We start from the raw sequence: 19,028 nt of genomic DNA, 5'->3' as shown, positions 1-19,028 counted from the left end.
CAGATGCTAGAGAGTCAGAGTTGAAAATCACAGCTCGTCAGGCAGCATCGGATGAGCAGGAGAGTCGATGTTTCGAGCAGATACCCTTCATCAGCAATGTGAAGGAGGAAGGGGGTTGATAAATAGGAGGATGGGTACGGGCCTGGGGTAGGGTAGCTGGGAAGGTGATAGGTGGATGCAGATGCAGGGTAATTGTGATAGGTCGGTGGAGAGGGTGGAGTGGATAGGTCGAAAGGTAGATGGACAGGTGGGACCGGTCAAGAGGGCGGTGCCGAGTTGGAGAGTTGGATCTAGGATGAGTTGAGGGGAGGAGAAATTTGGAAACTGGTGAAGTCGATGTTGATGCTGTGTGGATGAAAGATCCCAAGGCAGAAGATGAGGCATTCTTCCTCCAGTTGTCGGGTGGCTTGGATTTGGCAGTGGAGGAGGTCCAGGCCTTGCATGTCCTTGGGAGAGTGGGAGGGGGGTTGAAGTGGTCAGCCACAGGGCAGTTAGGTTGTTGGTGTGTGTGAAATACTCCGTGAGTTGGCGTCCTGTCTCCCCAATGTAGAGGAGACCATATTGAGAGCAGGATAGTTGACGTTTCATGCAAAATCCCTTCATCAGGAATACATATAACCCTCCCATTCCACCAAAGACATGCAGGTCCTGGGCCTCCTCCACCGCCATTCCATGATCACCTGATGCCTGGAGGAAGAATGCCTCATCTTCCACCTTGGGACCCTCCAACCCCATGGCATCAATGTGGATTTCATCACCTTCCTCATTTCCCCTCCCCCCACCTTATCCCAGTTACAACCTTCTAAATCAGCACTGCCCTCATGACCTGTCCTACCTGTACATCTTCCTTCCCACCTATACGCTCCACACTCACCCCTGACCTACCATTACCCCCACATCCATCCACCTATCGCACTGTCAGCTACCTTCCCACCAGCCCCACCACCTTCCCACTTATCTCATCATTCCCACAGCTCACAGTCTCATTCCTGATGAAGGGCTTTTGCCCAAAACGTCAATTCTCCTCCTCCTCTGATGCTGCTTGACTTGCTGTGCTCACCCTGAAAGTATTTAGAACATTGAAGCTACAATATGGTGGAGGTAAGTGAACTACACATGAATTTATTCAATCACTTGATAAAAGATTAAAACACTTGCACCTCCTTCAGTCCTATTAAAAATGTGGTGTTGCTGCAAAAATGCCCTACATAAAAAGGAAATTAGCTGGTTCAAATTCATAAATTTTTTAAAAGACATGTGTACCCAAAAGTGTACCCATGGTGTGAGAGGCAGCAGTTACAGTTCACCTCTCAAACAGTGAAAATATTGCTCCAGACTTGCAGGAAATGAATGATTGTCTGGATACCCTTTAAAGTGGTGGGTATTTGGCTCGGAGGGGCTGGGGCGTGCGCCAAGTCTTGGGAGGAGCGTATCAAGAAAGTGAGGCAGAAACTGGGCGGATGGAAGCAAAGGTCGTTTTCCATTGCGGGTAAAAACCTGGTCATCAGGTGTGAGGTACTGTCAGTATTGTTATATGTGGCACAGGTCTGGCTTATTCCCAGAACCTGTGCCGCTGCAGTCACTCGGGCCATCTTCCACTTCATGAGGAGATCAAAGATGGACCGGGTCCGAAGGGACAGCATGTATAAAGATCAGGGCAACGGGAGAAAAAACACACCCAATGCCACCCTCAGCCTGATGGCCACCTTTGTGTGTGGCCGAATCAAGCTGTGCGTGGATCCCCTGTACACAAACACCAAGTGTCACTACGTACTGAGGTTCTACCCATTCCCGGTATTGCGAAGGATGGGCCTGGCCTCGCTGCCGTGGAACACTCCAAGTAGTTGAACCGTTCCATATCACCTGTCCTTCGTTGAGAAATTTATGAAGAAAAACACCTTTGACCACAAGTCCATCAGGAAGTGGTCGGCACGTAGTGTCCTTGAGATCCTTCGGGAAAAGAAGAGGGCGGATCCTGTTGAGCGGTTCCCTGGGCAGACTGTCAAAGCCATTTGGCAGAATGCCTCATCGCCAGAACTTTCCAACAAGCACCAAAACATGACTTGGCTGGTGGTGAGAAGGGCTCTGCCTGTGAGATCTTTTATGCATGCCCGGACTCTCAGCCGCACCGCACGCTGCCCTCGAAGCTGCTGTGGAGGGGACGAGACTGTCACACACCTCCTTCTAGAATGTGCCTACGCAGAGGAAGTCTGGAGAGGAATGCAGTGGTGTTTGTCGAGGTTTGTCCCGAGCAGCGCCGTGACGCGAGACTCTGTGCTCTACGGACTGTTCCCCGGGACGCACCCCGAGATGAACATCAACTGTGCCTGGAGGATCATCAACTCAGTCTAAGATGCTCTTTGGTCTGTCCAAAACCTGTTGATCTTCCAGCTGAAGGAGTTGACCCTGACTGAGTGTTGCAGACTGGCACATTCCAAGGTCCAGGACTACGTGCTGAGGGATGCACTGAAGCTTAGGGCAGCTGCCGCCAAGACGTGGTGGGGAAAGACCACCATCTAAGGTCTGCCTGCCTAAGAAGAACAGGGGGCCCACCCAATAATTGGGCTTCGCTGATGCCTCAGCAGAATATCTGGATGGTCAATGTCTGATTTCCCCTCACAATCCAAAGATGTTCAGGTTAGGTAAATTGGCGATGCAAATTGCCCATAGTGTTCAGGGATGTGTAGGTGAGGTCAGGGGTGAAAACATAGGGGAATGGGTTTGGGTGGGCTACTCTTCGGAGGGTCGGTGTGGACTTGTTGGGCTGAAGGGCCTGTTTCCACACTGTAGGGATTCTATGAGCTGAAGTATGTGCTAGGATCAACCACTCAAGAATTATTACAGTACTGATCAACATTTAAGTGTTCTGCTAGATTGCCCATCATGGTTCCTGCACATGAGTTAATCAGTTGGAAAAAATGAGTGATTTAGTGGTGGTGGTTAATATATGAAAAATACCATGGGTGATTTGGTGATGTGAGAAAAACCATTCAGTTGTTTGTAAGAGTACATCTGGATAGAAAAAAAAGGAGAATTTCTCATCATAGTATGAGCCATGCTCACTTTTCATGTTAACCTGCTGCTGGAGATTGTCTGTGATTGACGAGGAGTTTTGAAACAGAACAGGAGACTTTGCAGGACTCTTAATCCAGACCTCAACTAAGTCCATGCCAAGAAAAAAACAGGGAAAGACAATGAAGCCGGAAATCATGGTGCCAAACGATGAAGATGTGCGAGATGGTTTAGATGCGGCCGGCTCTGCTGCATGGTGCCTATGAGCGGCCAAACCCCAGGATCAGGAGCGGAACACTGCTGACCCCACCGCCACCATCCTGGAATGAGCAACACTTGAGAAAATCACAGAAATTATAATTGTTCAAAGTTCAGTGCATGAAGCTATATTATGCCAATCGACATTCTTTTCCAGCACTTTTTAGATTTTAGAGCTCATGCTGCATCTCTAATCTGGTTCTCTTCCTACTAAATCTTGGATTCAAGAAAGAATGGTAATGTCAAATAAATATTTCTATTCTTCCAAGCTCCCACATAATTTCCTAATTTATGTTTGTTATTCTGCTCAGCTGTGTGTTCACATAAATACCAATACCACCACGTCCTGTCACTAACTTCCTTGCACCACTAGCTGGAGTACTGTTGCAGATGCTGCCCCATTCCCTTGTATCTGCATGTGTCAATTATCTGTACTGTAAATGTTGAACTACTTAGACGTGGTGGTGTTAGATTATTGTATAGAAAGAATCCATATGAGCTGATACATTAAGCTGACTTCTTTCACTTAAATCCTTACTTTACCTTTCTCAAGTTTCAGTTACCTCTCTAATTCTTCTGTACTTTTCAATGTCAGCAGGCTTGGGATTTAAGTCTAGACATTGGGCAGATTCAGTTAAAATGACACGTCTGGTCCTTTTTCTTGTGATTTTGTTGACTTCTTTCTTGAAACTATTGTTTTAATGTCATTCAGATGCCATGTGGCATTGTGTTTCCTGAAGTAAATCTTATAACATATGAACAGATTTGAAATAGAAAACAAGAATGAATGATACATTCTATGCAATTAGTTGGCCAGTAATGTGCTAATATCTGTGCAGCATATGTATTGTTATACATCCAGATTCATATTTAGTTGATGTGTTGGGAATAATAGAGTTAAAAGAAATGTATTAATAGAAAGGTGCACTAAATACAACCCATGGTTCCACTCTGGTTTAAGCTGATTGTTGCTTAATTCTACCAAACACTGGCTCATACTACAGAGTTAAACCAAGGGTGTGGAGCATTGCACTAAGCTGCTTTAAAAATGTCATGTGTCTCCTGTTAAATCAGGTTTAATTGCCAGCATCAAAAATGTTTCACATTCATCCCTTCCTAACCTCCGGAGTTTAAATCTGGGTCTCAAAGCTGCCCTTAATGTTCAGTAAAGCTAAGCGCAATAAACTTAAAGTATTTGTCATGAAATGTGTTGCTCAGTGAGCTTTCAATAAATTGTCACAACTGCTACAGAACATTTTTAAAAAGTCCATAAAGAATGTTATTGCTCATAGAAAGGAACATTTCTTCTTTAAATTTGTTAACAGGAGGTGGACCAACACCTTAATCAATCTAAGAAGGTGGTGATTGAACTTATCTTTTAGTCACAGCTGTCTTTGCACTGGCAGCTCTCTCACAATGGTGTCAGGCACAGAAGATCATAATTTTGACTCAATACCACTGAAGGGACAGTATATCCAAATCAGGATTGTGTGTGCCTTGGAACAGAACTTGAAATGAGCAATGTTCTGATGATGTTGCTGTACTGCTTTGCAGACACAGAGAGGGAGATTCTGTTTTGAGGAACCTTACTGAATTATTGTATGGGATCATGAAGATTACACTTTTTGCAGTCTCTATTTAAAGTATGTGAATGATACCTGTCAGTTGCCAACACCCTGTTGCAGGCTGCCATAAGCTAGTTCAGTGTGTGTGCAGATATGCAAATAGCATTGTACATTGTCAAATTATCAGTGAAAGCTCAACTCATGAGTTGCTGACAGACAGATGACCATTGATGACATAAATGATGTTAAGTGGACCAAGAATACTTTCCTGAGGAACTCCGGCTGTGGTGTTCAAGGCCAGTGATAACTGACCTCCAGCACACAGAGCCATCAATTTTCCAAATCACATGGTTTTCATTTGACATCACCTTTGTGAGGGATTTTGCTGTCCCAGATGCTTTTCAATGCTAGGTATAATGCACTAGGCTTCAGTTTCTCATTCAGTTCTTTCAACAACATCCGCCAGGGCCATGCCTCTCCTTATCTCGTTAAAATCTCACTCTGAAAATATGTTAAACTCGAGAGGCAAGATGGAAGTGACTGTCTTTGACATTAAGATGCTCAGATTAACATACAATAACGTACATTAGAATGCACAAAGATAAGTACATGGAATATCCAATGAGATTTGGTGGGTCAGGTGTCTAGTTCTTTTAAATGCTACAAACTGGACCAGAGAAAGTCAAGAAAGCTAATGGAATGCTACCTTCATATATTAACGGTTGGAATACAAGGATACAGACATTTGCTGCAATTATACAAAACCTAGTTAGACCCCATTTAAAGTACTGAGACGCCACACCTGGAAGGATGTTTTGGTCCTGGAGGGAGTTCAGTGCAAGTTTACAAGGATGATATCTGGACATCAGGGTTTACGTTATGAGGAGAGATCAGACAAATTAGGCCTTTATTCTCTAGAATTTAGAAGGTTAAGGGTGATCTGATTGAAGTTGTCAGGATATTAACAGGAAAAGACAGGATAGGTAAAGACAACCTATTGATTGAAGATTCTAGAACCAGGGATTTAGTCTAAGAATTAGGGCCAGGCCATTGAGGAGAGATGTCAGAAAGCACTTCTGTACACAAAGAGCAGTGGAGGTTTGGAACTCTCTTCCTCAAATGGAAATTGACACCAATTCAATTATTTAATTTAAATCTGACAATTTTTTATTAACAAAGGTGTCAAGAGATAAGCAGGCATATGGAGTTAGGCCACAGATTAGCCATGATCTTATTGAATAGTGGAGCAGGCTCAAGGAACTAATTGGCCTACCCCTACTCCTACACTCCTAACTCATTCCAGGTATCAATCTAATAAACCTGTTCTGAATTATCTCCAATCATTTGCATCCTTAAAAATAAAACCAAATCTACAATGGGCTAATCAATGCCCTATATAACTGAAACAGAACATTCTTACTTTTGTGTTAAATTTTCTCATAATGGAGGATCACCTTCTCATAATGGAGGGTAACCTTAACCTTCTTGATTATGTGCTGTATCTGCTGTATTTTATGACTCACGCACCAGAAAACTCTACAACTTGGAATTCTGCAGTCGTTCTCCATTTATGTAATGCAGTGTTCTTTTCATTCTTCCTTGCAAAGTGCACGATTTCACATCTTATCATCTGCCAGATTTTTGCCCACTGACTCAACCTATCGAGATGTGATTGCAAATTTCTTATGTCTTCTTCAAGACATACTTGCCGACCTACCTTGGTGTTGTGTAGTTAGCTTGCATTTGTTCTCCTCATCTAAGTCATTGATGTAAATTTTGAAAAGTTGAGGCTCCAGCGCAGGCACTTGAGGAATTCCACTCTCACATCCAGCATTTTAAGCACTTACTTTCAATTTGTTGCTAGACAGCCGATCTGCTGTCCATATCTGACCTCCTACATGGTGAGCTTTTATGCTTTGCGATAAGCTTTGATGTGGAACTTTCTTTAGTGTCATCTGGAAGTCCAATAATATACATAAATATAAAAGCTCTACTTTATCTACAAATATGCTACTCCTTCAAAAAACTCCCACATTGGTTAAACATGATTTCCCTTTGCTGAAATCATGCTGAACTTTTCTGACTCTTTTTGTTACTTTTTCTAAACATGCACCTATTATGTTTGTACTTAAGACACTTGAGTGAAATCCATTTGGAAATGGAGACTTGTTAGCCTGCAGCTCACTGCCCTTGTGATTATAACTTCACTATGTGACTTTGTCTCTCTCCTTCACCTCCTGATTAATAGATAATACTGGAATTATTTTGCATTCTCTATAGATAAGACAAAAGCAAAATGTGTATTCAGTACATCCCTCATTTCTTTATTATCGTCATTAACTATCTTACTCCCTAATGGATCAATGATCACTTTGCTTATACTTTCACTTTTATAATAACTGTAACCACTCTTGTTATCCATTTTTACATTACTAACTGGATTCATCTCAGGCTGCAAGTTGTTCCTGCTAATTAACCTTTTAGTCATTCTCTTCCATTCTTTATGCTCTTACCCAAAATGTGACCTGCCAATCACCTTTGTAGTTATATGCTTTTTCATTGATTATGATGCTTTTTCTAATTTCTTAAGTTAACCATGGATGGTTTAGATCCTCTCTTTATAATCTTTCTTTTTAGTTTTCATAGAATCTCTACAGTGTGGAAGTAAGCCATTTGATCCAACAGGTCCACACTGACCCTCTGAAGTATATCTGACCCAGACCTGTTCATTTAACTAATATATCTAACCGACACATCCCTGAACACTATGGGCAATTTAACATGGCCAATCCACCCTAACCTGCACATCTTTGGACTGTGGGAGGAAAACGGAGCACCTGGAGGAAACCCACACAGACACAGGCAGAATGTGCAAACTCCACACAGACAGTCGTCTGAGGCTGGAATCAAACGCGGATCCCTGGTGCTGTGAGGCAGCAGTACTAACCACTGACCCACCATGCCTCCCTTTGAGTTTGAATATACTTATTCAGAGAATTCTGAAATATTACCTTGAATGCCTACCACTGTGTCCTTATCGATCCATCCCCTAGTCTAGTATGCCAGTTTACATCAACTGGCTCAAATTTCATGCTTGCACATTTGCCCATACTTAAGTTTAAAACACTAGTCTTAGATCTAGTTTTCTCTCTTTCAAACTACATGTAAAATTCAATCGTACTGCAATCACAGCTACTGAAGAGCACCTTAACTCTAAAGTCATTCATCTATCCTGTCACATTACACATTACCAAGTATAACATAACTTGCTGTCTAGTGGGTTCCAAAATGAGTTGTTTTAAGAAACTATCTCAAAAATATTCTGTGAACTCTTCTTCCAGGCTATTACCATCAATTTGATCTTTTTAGTTTATGTTTACATTGAAGTCACCCATGATTAATGTTGTCCCTTTATTGCAAACACACAATACTTCTTGCTTTTAGTTTGTCCAACATTGTGGTTACTATTAGGGGCCCTGTAAATCACTCTCGTTAGTGAGTTCTATTCCTTACAATTTTCCATGTACACCTAAACTGATTCCACATCCTGGTCTCCTGAACAAAGGTCATTGCTCACTATTGTACAAATTCTATTCTTGGTAACAGTACCACTCCTCCACCTTTATCCAGCATTCTATTCTTCTTGAATGTCATACATCACTCAATATTCAGGACTCAATCTTTGGCATCCAGAGGCTTTGTCTGCATATTGCCTATCAGATTGTATTTGTTTAACTCAATGTGCACTACTGATGGAGAAAAAGCATGGATGCTAGAAATCTAAAAAAAAACAGAAACTGCTAGAAAATCTAAGCAGGTCTGGCAGCATCTCTCCACAGATTCTGCCCTAACACTGAGATGTTTTTATTTTTGCGCACTATTAACTTGGTTACTTTGCTATGAATGTCATGCACATTCACATACAAAACCTATACTTTTTGTCTATTTTTGATCTTGTAACTTCTAGCCTTGATTGTTGGTCTATTCCTACATTTTATCTGTCTGCTATTCTCTCAACTTCATTTCCTGTATTACTATTTTCCTCTCTTGTCTCTCGTCTTCAATATAACATTTATTTCAACACGTGTTCCTTTACCCCCAAAACTTAGTACAAAACCCACTCTATGTATCTAGATACGTAGCTGACAAGTTCACTAGCGCCAGCACTGTTTATGTATAGACTATCTCAACCGCATAGCATTAGCTTTGTCAGCAGCTCACAAATCAGAATCCTCTTTTCCATACCAGTCTTTGCCAAATTTCATGAATGTAGGTAGTAATTCAGAGAGTGTAACCTATGAGGTTCTGCTCTTCAATTTAGTGCCATGTTCCTCGTACTCTCAGTGCAGAAACTCTTTCATAATTCTGTCTTTATGATTGCTCCTTACGTGGACCATGACCACTGAATCTTCCACCTCTCACTCCAACTTCTTTTCCATTTGTGAGCAGATATCCCAAACCTGAAACTCGGTACACAACACCTGAGTTCTTGCTTTTGCGGAAAAGGCACTCAGAGATGTTTGATCGAGTGGCCAGTATCTGCCACTTAACAAAACAGCACAAAAAACTTTATATAAATCCTCTAACCAGGAATCAGGTTTTGAGCTAGCCTTTGAGAAGGTGAAGAGAGATGAACAAGGTTTTAAAGATGAGATTTTCATATTGATAAGGAATGGAAATTGCTAATAGCTCTGCACCCAGTAGTAGGGTTAGAGTGGAAAAGAGTGATTCAGGAAAAACAGATCAGTGTTGTGGTTCTGTTCGCCAAGCTGGAAATGTTGTTGCAAACATTTCGTCCCCTGTCTAGGTGACATCCTCAGTGCTTGGGAGCCTCCTGTGAAGCGCTTCTGTGGTGTTTCCTCCGGCATTTATAGTGGCCTGTCCCTGCCACTTCCGGTTGTCAGTTTCAGCTGTCCGCTGTAGTGGCCGGTATATTGGGTCCAGGTCAATGTGTTCGTTGATGGAGTTTGTGGATGAGTGCCATGCTTCTAGGAATTCTCTGGCTGTTCTTTGTTTGGCTTGCCCTATAATGGTAGTGTTGTCCCAGTCGAATTCATGTTGCTTGTCGTCTGCGTGTGTGGCTACTAGGGATAGCTGGTCGTAGCGTTTCGTGGCTAGTTGATGTTCATGGATGCGGATCATTGGCTGTCTTCCTGTTTGTCCTATATAGTGTTTTGTGCAGTCCTTGCATGGGATTTTGTACACTACATTAGTTTTGCTCATGCTGGGTATCGGGTCCTTTGTTCTGGTAAGTTGTTGTCTGAGGGTGGCTGTTGGTTTGTGTGCTGTTATAAGTCCTAGTGTTATCAGTGTTGGAGAAAGTTGCAAAAGAAGTGTGAATTAAGATTATAAAAGGTTCTGAAAATGGTTACTGGGATATTAAAATAGATATGCTGTGAAATACCAAGGATTCCATTGAGAGAGTCCTTACCAGATATGATACAAGCTGAACAATTATGTGCAAAGTGATTCGCTGCAAGGCAGCAATGAGATACATTTGCTACCAGAAATTGGCTAAGTGTCGTCATCAAGCGTCTTTCTCCATGAGGCATAATGGGTTTTCTCATGCAATTTTCCTAAACTCAGCTCAATAACTAGGTATCAGGCCCCTATGCACTCATAGAATCATAGAAATGCGGCACGGAAACAGATCTTGTAGTCCAACTCATCGATGCAAACAGATATCCTAAATTAATCTAACCTCATTTGTCAGCATTTGGCCCATATCCCTCTCAGCCCTTTCTATTCATGTACCCATCCAGATGCCTTTTTAATGTTGGAATTGTACCCACCTCAATCACATCCTGCTACCAGAAATTGGCTAAGTGTCATCATCAAACATCTTTCTCCATGAGGCATAATGGGTTTTCTCATGCAATTTTCTCATACCCACCTCGATCACATCCTCTGGTAGTTCACTCCATACATGCATCACTCTCTGCATGAAAAAGTTGCCCTTTAGATCCTGCTTAAATCTTTCCCCTCTCACCTTAACCAATGCCCTTTAGTTTTGGACTTGCTTACCTTGGGAAAAAGACCTTGACTATTCACCCTCTGCATGCCCTTCATGATTTTATAAACCTCTATAAGGTCACCCCTCAACCTCTGATGCTCTAGGGAAAACAACCCCACCTATTCAGCCTCACCCGGTAGTTCAAACCCTCCAACCCTGGCAACATCCTTGAAAATGTTTTTTGAACACTTTCATCTGATATGAGGCCAATGTTCTCACTCACCGTGGGCGAAGTACTCACTATTGTTGGATACCTGGTACTGGCAGCATATTTAAAGGGCACTGTGCCCCTAGACAAACATTGGCAGTCAAAAATTAATTTACCTAGTTTGTGATATTTGCCCTGAGTATGGCAGATAAGATTTTAGAAACAGAATGACAAAATAATGTGTGGCGATAAATTGAGGTAATTAATTAAATCCTTTCAATGCTCAAATTGCAGTAAGAACAATTTATTCAATAGTTCCGATGTGAAGCATGCAGGTCTCCAAACCTGGTATTTTGGTGTTCAAGTCTAAACTCCATTCATCTGAAATTGAATACTGAGTTAACTTGTGAATTTGTTGACTTACTACTTTAATGCTTTTCAGACCCAGGCGCAGTCTCATATTTCTGTGCTGGAACCAAGTCAATGCCGTGGCGTGCAAATGATTTACAATTGAGAAAGGAGGGAATTAAAAGGTGCTCCTTGGCCAGATTATTTTTTGTTTGCTTTCTCAGCAAATATCTGTGTGTCACACAGGCAAACTGAATTGGCAGTGTACCAGTAGACTAAGCTTGATCTCGTCAGCAGTGCAACAAGCCCAAAGGGAGAAGCCAGGAGCAAAATAACTGAACCATTGAATGTTTCGATGCATCCCTATTCACGCAATGGGCAGGACAATTCATAATATTTTAAATTGTGTTAAATATAATGTGTTTCTCTGCTTTACTTACCTTTCAGACATTTTGCTCATGTCAGAAAGTAGAGCATTATCAAAAGGCTAAAAATTCATCTACCAGATAGACATATTTATTTCAATAGCTTCAGTACTTATTGTACAACCGCATGTAATGAATTCAATGGAGAAGTCTCCTGAGTGGTAGGATGATGCATACTGATGATGTGAAGAAATCTCAATAGAAATATGGATATTAGCAGTGTTGTAGAAGGATGCAAGATTCCTAAGAAGGATTTAAGCATCTTTGGAGATGTTAAGTATGGTGATGCTACTTAGACACAAGCGAGGAAATAGTTTTGGAAATCAAGAGAGTGGACATAACATGGAGATCTTGCTCATACTTTTAGCAACATTCAGGTGGATCCTGTTCAGTGCCTGAACAATGTGTGCTGTGGTGAAAAGATTGGGAAAATTGGATGAGGTATCAAACAACTTCTTCTTCAAACTCATAACTATAAAGTCATATTTTCCAACTAATTCCTGGATGGGGATATGAAATTTGCATTATGAGAGGCCTATCAGCATGGATTGTTGCTCATTAACACCCTAATTATTATACCCTCATCTCATTTTATTAATATTCAGTTTTCAATCTTCCCAGCTGGCAGATAGGAAATAGTCACCAAGAATTGAAGATGTGGAAGTCTGAGCAGGTGCAAGGCAACTCCAGTGCACTGCTTGCACCTCTGGACCTCTACCTTGGACACTTGATACCAACATCTCAGAGCTTGCTCCATGGGCAATGGCTGCAGGCACCCCACACCCACAAATGATGGCATCAAACATGGACCAGCCTTTTCATGGCTCACCTCTGATCCATTAGAGTCATTGCTGTACTGCAATGCTGCATTTTGGAGTGCACCTGTACCTTTCATCGAAAAACTGCTGCTTAGACACTTTGCATGCTGGGACCAGGGACCCAGCTCACAGAATGGACCAGGATGCATCTCAGGTCTGCTCACCTGATCTAAGATGCACTCACTTTGCATCTACCTTCATGCTCACTGCATCCCTAGCCTGCTTTGACTTGCCTTGTCCAGCATTTGTATAATTTACCCCCTCATTTAGGTCATAAACACTCACAGTACTTTTGTCTTCCCTTGTCTTTTAGCAGACACAAAGCCAGTTTGTCAGCAGAAATCAGTGAAGGGGTTAGACTGTTTGTTGTATGGCACTGTCTTATCTCCATTTCAAACATACAGAATGTGTCAGCAGCCTATATTGCAAATACATTGAATACACATCAATCAAAATGCCATGTCTTAAAGTTATAGTGGAGTCACCCTCAGTCAAGTCCAGAGGCCCTGCCATCAGTCAAGGGATCCCGGTGTAATCAGTCAAGAGTTTTATCCAATATCAGTGTAGGAGTGTGGGTTTCCTGATGAAGGGCTTATGCCTGAAACATTCATTTTCCTGCTCCTCGGTTGTTGCCTGACTGACTGTGCTTTTCTAGCACCATACCTCGACTCTGATCTCCAGCATCTGCACTCCTCACTTCCTCCCTGTGGGCATGATGAGTTAGCCATTCAGGGAGGAGCCTCTCCTTCTAGAGGGTGAAGAGCTGAATGTCAGATACCCATAACACCGCAAGATACATGAGCAGAATTAGGCTGTTTGTTCCATTGAGTCTTCTCCAACTGTTCCATCATGGCTGATATTGTTTTTCAACCCCATCCTCCCTTGCTCTCGTTAATAATCTGGAACCTATCTATCGCTTAAACACACTCAATGACTCGGCCTCCACGGTCCTTTGCAGTAATGAGTTCTACAAAATAACCATCCTTTGGATAAAAGAAATTGCTCTTCATCTCAGTTTTAAAGGGTTGTCCTTTCACTCTAAGGCTGTGCCCTTGGGTTCTAGTATCTCCTACTAGTGGAAAGATCTTCTCCACATCTATACCATCCAGGCCTCTAAGTGTTCTGTAGGTTTCAATGCGTTCACCTCTTATACTTCTAAACTTCATTAAGTGCAGACCTAGAATTCTCAACCAGTCCTTATATGACAAGCTCTTCATTTCTGGGATCAATCTTGTGAAGCTCCTCTGCACCCGGTCCAAAGGCAGTGTGTCCTGGATACAGAACCCAAAACTGCTCGCACTATTCCAAATGTGGAGCCTTATACAGACTCAGCAATACATCTATAATGTTGTATTCTACCTTTCTCGAAATGAATGCTAAATTTGCATTTTCCTTGCTATTTTTTAACTGAGCCTGCATGTTAACCTTAAGAGAATCCTGTAAGTCCCGTTGTGCTTCAGAGTTCTGAAGCCTTTCCCTATTTAAAAGATAGTCTACATCTCAATTCCTATGACCAAAGTGCATAACCTTACTATTTCCCACATTGTACTCCACCTGCCGCTTCTTTACCCATTCTCCTAGCCTGTCCAAATCCTTCTGCAGCCTTCCCACTTCCTTAACATTACCTTTCCCTCCTCATATCTTTGTGTCATTTGTAGACTTAGCAACAATGCCCCAGTTCCTTCTTCCAGATTGTTAATGAATAACGTGAATATTTGTAGTCCCAACACTGCACCCTCCTGATGTCCACCAGATATTGGCTGCCATCCTGGTAAAACCCCTTTATTTCCACTGTCTGCTTTCTGTCAGTCAGTCAATCCTCTATCCATGCCAGTACCTTATCCCTAATATCATGGGCTCTTATCTGATTTGGCATCTTCCTTGCAGCACTTTGTCAAAATCCAAATAGATTACATCTTCTAGCTCTTATTTGTACAACTTTCCTGGTTCTACCTTTATCATTGGTCCCTACGTGGGCCATGACAGCTGGAACATTTTCCTCTCACTCCAGATTTCTCTCCAGGCCAAATGAAATATTCCTGAGCCCATGCATGAAGCAAGCAACATAGCCTTCAGGACTCTTGACCCTGGCCACACAGATCAGTGTTTATTTCCTTGACTATACTATTCCCAATTATAACTACATTTCTCTTTCCTCTTGAATGGCTCGCTGTATCACGGTGCTACAGTCGGTTGCTCATCCTCCCTACAGCCCCCAATCTCATATACAGAGAGACAAGCTCAAGGGCTGAGGCTCCTTCAGCACTGCCTCCTGGATCCCTCTACCTGCCTTGCTTATAGTCACACCCTCTTGTCCTTGACCATTGACTGAATTCAAGATGATTAATGTAAGGGGTGTGACTGCCTCCTGAAACACAGCATCCAAGCAACTCTCCCCCTCCCTGATGTGTCACAGTTTTCAAAGCTCAGAATCCAGCTCATCAACTCTGAGCTAGAATTCCTCAAGCAACTAACACTTGCTATGACGTAGTCACTAGGAACCACAATGGGATCCACCAGCTCCCTCATCATGCAGGTACAATGCTTTGCCTAACTCTGAATCTCTATTTTATTCACTTAGTTCTATCGGTATTTTAGTTTTTGACTTGTAAACATTTCCCATATTTACCTTTGTAAAGTACCCTGTAATAAGATAGTCAAATTAATAGCTATCGCCAACCAATGAACTTACAGTTTATCTATGATGTTACTCTTTTGCGCTGGGCCACTGGTCCTGGGTTTCGGGTTATTCTGTTAAAAAAACTTTGCAAGCTATGAGCCAATAAAAACAAGCAAAAAGCATCTCTTCCCTATTGTACCAAATTCTCAAGTTGCCTCCAAATTCCCTGAACTACAGACTCACTTGGGCTGTGAGTCTCTCTGGATGTGATTTCTCCGTCCTGACTTTGTGAAGCTTACTGATCACCATCCTTCTTGACTCTTTTGGCCTTACTGTGGGCCATTTTCCACTGGAAAGAGACAAAGAGAGGGATGGAGTGAAATGAAAGTGGCTAGCAAAGCTCTTCAGTGTATGAAAGGTCCTGAGTTATCATCAGTGAATGAGTTGCAGTGAATGAGTTGCAGAGGCCATGCAGGTTTGGTAGTCTGGTGGGATTGGTTGGGTGAAAGTGAGAGAAGACGCTACAGATAATGGTGAGAGTGGTAGAGCATGACCTTTGGTGGGTGTACTAGCCATATCCTATGTGGTCTGGTTAAAAGGCACATAATCTTGGCTCTGCTTCATCTCATTTATCTCATACTCTTTTCAGCTTTAATGTTCTTCTATACTATTGCACTCCAATCGTGCATTTCCTTTAAAACGGTGTAAAAATTAATTATCTGCAAAGGGACTGTTTTCTCTCCTTGAATGCTGGCTTTTTATGACTAACAACTGCTAGCCGGATTGGACATGACATTCTTCAATGGAAATAGTTATGTTTGCGCAGTTCCATTCCTGGTCTGACTGGAATGAAAAAGGACTTATTGTGCATGCGGATCAAGAGATTTCTTTTGCCTGAAATTATCCAAATATAAATAAAAGATCAAGGAATTTTAAGGGAAAATTATGTCAAGTATAAATTGAGCTTTCATGATTTTTAATAATGGATGAAAATTATATCTTCTCTTCAAAATCAGCCACGTGCCAAGAACAAAATAATGAACATGTTTCGGTGTTTATACCCGACTACAATCATTCAAGACAGTTTTTTAAAATTGAACTTTTTTAGGCACATATGCAGATTATAAAAGATTTGAAATGTTGAAACTGTTTAACTTACTAAGAAACTGTGCAGTGTGCAATAACTAAACTAGCAAATGATTCAGCATTGATAAATGTGAATTATTTCTTGCTTACTTGCACCTTTGCTTTCTTATTAAAATGCTTATAATTTATAAATAAAGCCATATTGTGTTTATGCTGCTATACAGCTTATTATTCTTTAACATCTCAAGAAAGAGATCTTCCTGCAAGGACAAAAGTAAGTTGCTGATTATGCAAATAGGTTTGAATGGAAATCTGAACGATAACTTGACTGCAGAAAAACCGCCCAATTTCATGCTCGGCTTGTTCCCAAACTGCCAATTTCATCTAAAGTGGAAACGATACGTAAAATATTTAACCTCAATCTAATGATCCTGTCTTGTACGATTAATTTGATGTTGTTCAGGCAGTTTTTGTGTGCCTGCAATATTATTTTCACTGCTTCCTCCACTGTTACATGACACTGCTTGTTTACAATCTTATTCAGAGCATTACTCATGTTGATTCAAACTGCTACAGGGAACTAATGTGAAATGTTGTATTGCCAGTTTGACCAGCCCTATACTCTCACCTCTGAAGCACTCTGAGATGTAGGATTGACAGTTTGGAATTTCAGAATAGAACCCAGGCCACTTTGATGTATTACTCAGTGAGAAAGCAATACCATCTCCAATTTTCAGTCCAGCTGGCAGCATGTTGCCCTAAAGGAAGGGCAAAGTTATTTCAATGTTATGGACAGTTTTCATCCCTGGATTCTCTGATCACTTATTACATTCCTAATTGTCAAAATTTGATTCCTGGGTGCAGATTGGCCATCAGATTTATCTATAGATACAACAAGTACCTGCATTTCCAAAAGTGATTACACTTGGAAAATGATTCATTGACTTCAAAAATATTGTATTAGTTCTTTGTGACTGTTATTATGCTAGTTTTTTCTGAACCGGCTCTAAAGCAACTCTAACCTCCATTATGCAGGGGTCAAAGTTAGACACATGTATGCGTTCATTGAATCATACTCTGGTTCAGTAACACAACCTGAAACCTTTGGCTGAATTTTACTCAGTGTCAATTTCAGGGGATTTCTTGCAGTGTTTCTCTCCCTCAGCTCCAGAAAGTTATCTCATGCCATATTCCGTGGACAGGTTGGTGGCAGCTTGGAGACCTAGGTGCAGCACTCTTAGGCTCCAATGGATATTTGCATAGGCTTGCAGTCCATTGCTCCAACCACTGGTTATCAGCAACCAATAGCAAGATGACAATGGAACAAGAGACCTTGACCTCATCCCAGGTGCCCAAACGTCTGAAGAAGTAAGGTTGATGCCATTCGGGACTCAGCCAGAGGAGGAATAACACAAGTGCCCAGGGTGTTTTGTCCGATCCTTCCCTCTCTGCCCTGCCCACATTCCTCTGTGTGAGATCAAGCCGAGGAGGGTGAGTTTGCACCTGGGAAGGACATTCTCAACATGTCTGGACCTTTTAGCCATAAACAATCTTGGGGTCACCCACCCAAGACTCAATTGGCAACAGACTCCACTCTAACGCAAGGTCTCTCTGGCCCAGCTGCAGACCTCTTGACTGCATGTAGTGAGAGGGAAAGGAAAAAGAAAATCTTCTGAAGGTAAAGAATTGTAAATGAAACCTCATTTTTATGCTACACTAACTTATGAGCGATAGCTCTCCTTTCCAAAGTGTCTATACGCTCGTTAAACCTTGACATGATTGAATAAGGCAGCATTAGATATTGTGAAGTCTTCTATCAGTTTTATTCAACAACATGGAGCATATAGAAAGATCAAACCTTTAAGCTGCACTTGCAGTTGTGATTATACAGGGGATATTGCCTCATCAGCATCAAAATATTGAGAGTCAGTGAAAGATGATCTCACACAAGTCCAATCCATTGCGAGGTTCACAAAGGAGCCCTTTTGCTTTGCTTTGGCCAATGTTGCTGTGGTATAGGATGCTGAAGGTACTGTTCCATTAGGTGAATATCTTCATACTTTTACTCAATTCAATGTTGCAGGTCATAGTATCCATCACATAATATCGGTGAGTGCTTCACCTGATGAAGGAGCAGCTCCCCAAAAGCTAGTGCTTCCAAATAAACTTGTTGGACTATAACCTGGTGTTGTGTGATTTTTAACCTCTAAGTAGAGTATGGTGTCACTGGTCCTCTCTCATCCATACAAATACTGTGTACGATGAGTAAATGTGACTCTCCTGCATCTTTTCCAAACCATGGTGGAAACTATAGCTGGAAATTCTACATTAGAAGGCAACAATATAGAGGTTGTTGCAAGTCCTGGGTTTCTAGAAACATACATCAGTGCAATGGTCACAAAGATGATCACAGCCTCTGTGCCTGGATCCATTGGAGAGCCAATATGGGCAATATCAGAAACAAAGCAGCTCCTCAGTAATGTGAACATTCAGCAGTCACGGCACACAAGTAACATTTGAATTGCATCCTCAAAATACTAAGAGAATGAGATCTCTGACAAGCAGATGCCTCCACAGTGGCTTTTCACATCATTCACCTGATTCAGATGTATACTGCTTAAATCTTTTGATACACATACCACAAAGTGACAAGTGAACAGCTCCTGCATCTTGGAAGGTGATCGCAACTTTGGCAGGTGAGATGAATTTTTACAGCTTTCATGACATTGCCTGTG

Source organism: Chiloscyllium plagiosum, unplaced genomic scaffold (assembly GCF_037043375.1).
Source record: "Chiloscyllium plagiosum isolate Xiang-an unplaced genomic scaffold, Cpla_swu_hap1 HiC_scaffold_32, whole genome shotgun sequence".
NCBI classification, from domain to species: domain Eukaryota; kingdom Metazoa; phylum Chordata; class Chondrichthyes; order Orectolobiformes; family Hemiscylliidae; genus Chiloscyllium; species Chiloscyllium plagiosum.
Note: the sequence above shows the minus strand (reverse complement) of the source record.